The sequence below is a fragment of the Rattus norvegicus genome, chromosome 19 (assembly GCF_021556685.1).
Source record: "Rattus norvegicus strain SHRSP/BbbUtx chromosome 19, alternate assembly SHRSP_T2T, whole genome shotgun sequence".
NCBI classification, from domain to species: Eukaryota; Metazoa; Chordata; class Mammalia; order Rodentia; family Muridae; genus Rattus; species Rattus norvegicus.
Window position 1 is genome coordinate 20,863,836 of NC_141552.1, and position 5,668 is coordinate 20,869,503.

At 41.7% G+C, this 5,668-nt stretch overlaps 1 non-coding gene across 1 annotated transcript; it reads right to left on the bottom strand.

The window, feature by feature from the left end:
• Positions 1–205: 205 nt before the first annotated feature.
• Positions 206–411, bottom strand: LOC147999063 (small nucleolar RNA U3). The gene has a single exon (XR_015644463.1). It is a non-coding gene; the product is annotated as a small nucleolar RNA U3 (small nucleolar RNA).
• Between the last annotated feature and the right edge of the window lie 5,257 nt (positions 412–5,668).

Consider the following 5,668-nt stretch of genomic DNA (forward strand, 5'->3'; position numbering starts at 1 on the left):
CTGTATATTACACATACATTTTCTTGACTTTATTTATAGTATACTTTCCTAGATTAAAAATCATATTTAAAGTATTCAAGTTTTAAGTATTTTCTTGTGTGATTTCTGATCTTTAGGTCAACCTTAGACTAATCACAATATAAAAATATCCTGATTAAAAATGCTACCTTTTTCCTCTTTTTTTCTCTCTCAAATAGAAAGTCTTTCATATTGTGTTTTCTTTAGCTCTCCCGAGGGGGAAGAAGAAAGATCACCAATGGCAGAAGGCCGTGGCAGCATAGGCGCAGAAAGAGCTTGTTTTGTGCTCAGGAGAGAACACGGCATCTCAGCCTCCTGGTTTTAGGTACTCTATGTGTTCACGGAAGTTTCCTAGTAATGAAGTTCAGAGATGGTCCCTGGAAGTCTAGTTCTCGATATCAGATATTTATTCAAAAAATTATATTTTTGTGGAGTTGGCTTCTTGTACAGAATAAGAAGTCTGGTATCTATGTTAGGTTTTGTCTACTTGACAAAGAGTTACCTGCGACCCCAGTTGAGGAATTACATCTATCAGATTGGTCTGTGGGGTTAGTGTTTGATTACTGATTGATGTGGGAGGGCCTCGCCTACTGTGGGTGGTGTCACTCCCTAGGTAGGTTGTACCCTGGGTTTGTATAAGAAAGAACACTGAGCAATCAACCGGATGTAAGCCACTAAGCAGCTTCCCTCCGCTGGTCTCTGCTTCTAGCTTCCACATTGGCTTTCATCCAGGATGCACAACAACCTGTAGCCCAAAAACCCCCTTTCTCTCCAAATTGGTTTTTGTCATGGTGCTAATCACAGCAAGAGAGGAGAATGAGGACAGTATCTTTCCAAAGGAAGGGTGATTATATGAATTATGTTTATTTTATAACTTATTCCCTTCACTTATTTGAAGTTATTTCATCTTCACTTAGATCTTCATTATTTTAAAATCTTTCTTGTTTTATTTAGTATTTATTTATTTATTATTCATTCTTCTCTCATACATTACACCCCAACCACAATTTCCCTTTTTATCCTTCTCCAATCTCATCTCCCTAACCTCCTCTCTCCCCAGATGCACCCCTCTCCAACTCCCCTCAGAAAAGAGCAGGCCTCTCAGGGACATCAACCAAACACGTAATACAACTAGGTACATACCGTCACATCAAGGCTGGACAAGGCAGTCCAGTAGGAAGAAAAGAGTCCCATAAGTAGGCAAGAGAATCAGAGAAAGCCCCTGCTACCATTGTTAGGATTCCCACAAGAACACCAAGTTACTCAGCCGTTGTTAACATGTCTGCAGAGGACTGAGGTCAGACTCCTTTTTTTTTTTTTAATTTAGAGAATACTTTATTAGTTTTTGTAATCAAACCCACGTATATAAGACCTTACATATTTAATACAGTGTGTTACCCCTGTACAAATGGAAAAAACTTAAGTTCAACATTTCTAGACCAATATGGCTATTAATTTCTGTACAGTGCCAACTCAACACAGTAAACGGGGATACTTTTTTCCAAAGTTGACAGCACAGGTAAAGTTTCAAAAAATTCAAATTATATATCTGTATATATATATATATTTATATTTATATAAAAAGACCAATAATAGCAGTGTGTTATGCATCAACAGCAGCAACAGCTTTTCCAGGTTCTGCAGTCATCTGAACAAAACTGTAGAGACATCCAGCATACTCCATTAAAAAAAAGAAAAGTAAAAAAACAAAACCCGAGAAAACAGCACAGTTCTGTTACTCTTGTGGTACCTGGCACCATTTTTTTTTTTAAAATTAGCTTCTCAATCATCATCTGGAAAGAAAACATTCTGAGCAACATCATTAAAAACAGCTCTGATAAAGCACGGTCACTACTACGTATCATAAAGCAGGTACAAGCTATTTTACATCCACAGAGGTATGATACAGTACTGTCCTACATCTATAATACTAGAGGATACAATTTAAAAGGCATTATTTGAGACTTGATTCTACTTTTCCAGCAGAGGGCCCAAAGGATGGTGTGACACAGCTTTGTAAAGAAACATACTCTAGACAGGATTTCCTTTCACTAGTGGCACAGTTCTAAGGATTCATTCTCTCCATGAATGTCAGCTAAAACCGTTATTAAAAAATGAAATATCCCTAGAACAAAACCGTATAACCACCGGATTCACATGAAGATGACCTAGTGGAGACAAGCTGGACCTCACCTTACCAACAAGCTATCAAATCTGTTATGTTTAAACAGTGAGACCTCCAAGGAAGGAGATGCCAAGTAGTGCTTCAAAGCTTCGGACCACAATCAAACACAGCATCCTTTTCAACAGAAGCAGAAGCTCATCTGAATATGCTCAAGGATGCTGACATCAACATTTAATCATCTCCTCACTCATCCAGGAAGAGGGGGAGATCAGTTACTACTGTACTTTATTGTGTTCAACCAAATCACCATGTTACAAAAATAGCAAGCTGCCATAATAAAAAATAAGGCTCCTCTATCCAGCACCAGATAGCATCATTTTACTTTCAAGCCTAGAAATTGCACACTTGTATATAAACCAATCGAAGATGAGGATTGAGAGTTCATCTTGGTGGATTTTTCCTTTGATGAATATGAAGTGTCCTTCCTATCTTTTTTGATGACTTTTAATTGAAAATTGATTTTCTTTGATATTAGAATGGCTACTCCAGCTTGCTTCTTCTGACCATTTGCTTGGAAAGTTGTTTTCCAGCCTTTCACTCTGAGGTAGTGTCTGTCTTTGTCTCTGAGGTGTGTTTCCTGTAGGCAGCAGAATGCAGGGTCCTCGTTGCGTATCCAGTTTGTTAATCTATGTCTTTTTATTGGGGAATTGAGGCCATTGATGTTGAGAGATATTAAGGAATAGTGATTATTGCTTCCTGTTATATTCATATTTGGATGTGAGGTTATGTTTGTGTGCTTTCATTCTCTTTGTTTTGTTGCCAAGACGATTAGTTTCTTGCTTCATCTAGGGTATAGCTTGCCTCCTTATGTTGGGCTTTACCCTTTATTATCCTTTGTAGTGCTGGATTTGTAGAAAGATATTGTGTAAATTTGGTTTTGTCATGGAATATCTTGGTTCCTCCATCTATGTTAATTGAGAGTTTTGCAGGATACAGTAACCTGGGCTGGCATTTGTGTTCTCTTAGGGTCTGTATGACATCAGTCCAGGATCTTCTGGCCTTCATAGTGTCTGGTGAAAAGTCTGGTGTGATTCTGATAGGTGTGCCTTTATATGTTACTTGACCTTTTTCCCTTACTGCTTTTAATATTCTTTCTTTATTTTGTGCGTTTGGTGTTTTGACTATTATGTGACGGGAGGTGTTTCTTTTCTGGTCCAATCTATTTGGAGTTCTGTAGGCTTCTTGTATGCCTATGGGTATCTCTTTTTTTAGGTTAGGGAAGTTTTCTTCTATGATTTTGTTGAAGATATTTACTGGTCCTTTGAGCTGGGAGTCTTCACGCTCTTCTATACCTATTATCCTTAGGTTTGATCTTCTCATTGAGTCCTGGATTTCCTGTATGTTTTGGACCAGTAGCTTTTTCTGCTTTACATTATCTTTGACAGTTGAGTCAATGATTTCTATGGTATCTTCTGCTCCCGAGATTCTCTCTTCCATCTCTTGTATTCTGTTGGTGAAGCTTGTATCTACAGCTCCTTCTCTTTTCTTTTGATTTTCTATGTCCAGGGTTGTTTTCATGTGTTCTTTCTTGATTGCTTCTATTTCCATTTTTAATTCCTTCAACTGTTTGATTGTGTTTTCCTGGAATTCTTTCAGGGATTTTTGCGATTCCTCTCTGTAGGCTTCTACTTGTTCTCTAAGGGAGTTCTTTATGTCTTTCTTGAAGTCCTCTAGCATCATGATCAAGTATGATTTTGAAACTAGATCTTGCTTTTCTGGTGTGTTTGGATATTCCGTGTTTGCTTTGGTGGGAGAATTGGGCTCCGATGATGCCATGTAGTCTTGGTTTCTGTTGCTTGGGTTCCTGTGCTTGCCTCTCGCCATTAGATTATCTCTAGTGTTACTTTGTTCTGCTATTTCTGACCGTGGCTAGACTGTCCTATAAGCCTGTGTGTCAGGAGTGCTGTAGACCTGTTTTCCTGTTTTCTTTCAGCCAGTTATGGCGACAGAGTGTTCTGCTTTCAGGCGTGTAGTTTTTCCTCTGTACAGGTCTTCAGCTGTTCCTGTGGGCCTGTGTCTTGAGTTCACCAGGCAGGTTTCTCGCAGGGGAAAAGTTGGTCCTACCCATGGTTCCAAGGCTCAAGTTTGCTCACGGGGTACTGCCCAAGTCCTCTCCGCGGCTGCAGCAACCGGGAAGATCTGCGCCGCCCTTTCCGGGAGCCTCAGTGCACCAGGGTTCCAGATGGCGTTTGGTGTTCTCCTCTGGCGTCTGGATGTGCACAGAGTGCAGTCTCTTCTGGTTTCCCAGGTGTGTCTGCCTCTCTGAAGGTTTAGCTCTCCCTCCCACGGGATTTGGGTGCAGAGAACTGTTTATCTGGTCTGTTTCCTTCAGGTTCCGGCGGTGTCTCAGGCGCAGGGATCCTGCCGCTCCTGGGCCCTCCCCTACGGGAACCCAGAGGCCTTATACAGTTGCCTCTTGGGCCAGGGATGTGGGCAGGGGTGGGCAGTGTTGGTGGTCTCCTCCCCTCTGCAGCCTCAGGAGTGCCCACCTGATCAGGCGGTGAGGTCTCTCTCCCACGGGGTTTGGGAGCAGAGAGCTGCTGCGGGCCGGGATCCTCGGGTGTGGGACTTCCCGTCGAGGTCAGACTCCTACAGGCTCCCTAATCTCTTTGAGAGCCCATGACTCCTGCTCAGTTGATTTTGTGTTCTCCTGGTACATCCCTGACCACTCTGGTTCCTCCAGTCCTTCCTCTTTCCCCTCAGCAGGACTCCTGGAGCTTCACCTAATTGTTTGGCTGTGTTGCATCGATCTGCTCCCATCAGTGGCTGGGTAACGTCTCTCTCTGCTCTCTTTGGTGAAGATCCTGCCATACTTCAGTCTCAGAACATTCTGTAGGCGGGACAAACTGTAGGTCAAAGTCTTGTGGCTGGGTTGGTGTCCTAATCCCTCCACTTGAGGCCTTGCCTGGTTACAGAAGACGGCCAGTCAGGTCAAGTTACTCTTTAGAGTTCCATGGAGTTTGCATTGTACCTCACCCCTGAAATGGTCTCTAATTCAGTCTTTCCTCCCAGTATTTTTCTCCCTACTCCCAACCTGATCAACCCAGTCCACCCTTGGAATCTATTCGATTTCCCTTTCCCAGGGAGATCCTTGCATCCTTCTTCTTACTTAGCCTTTCTAGGTCCTAAAGTTTACTTATAAATGAGTACATACCATGTTTGTCTTTCAGGGTCTCACTTGCCTCACTTAGGGTAATTTTTTTCTATTCCTATCAATTTACCTGAAACTTTGATGATGCATTCTTTTTAACAGCTGAGTAATACTCCATTGTGTAAACATACTGTGTTTTCTTTATCCATTCTTCAGTTGAGGGACATCTAGGTTGTATCCACATTCTGTCTGTTATGAATAAAGCTTCTTTGAATGGAGTTGAGCCAGTGTCCTTATGTTGGGATAGAGTTTGGGTATACGCCCAGGAGTGGTATGGCTGGTTCTTGAGGTAGATCGATATCCAATTATCTGAG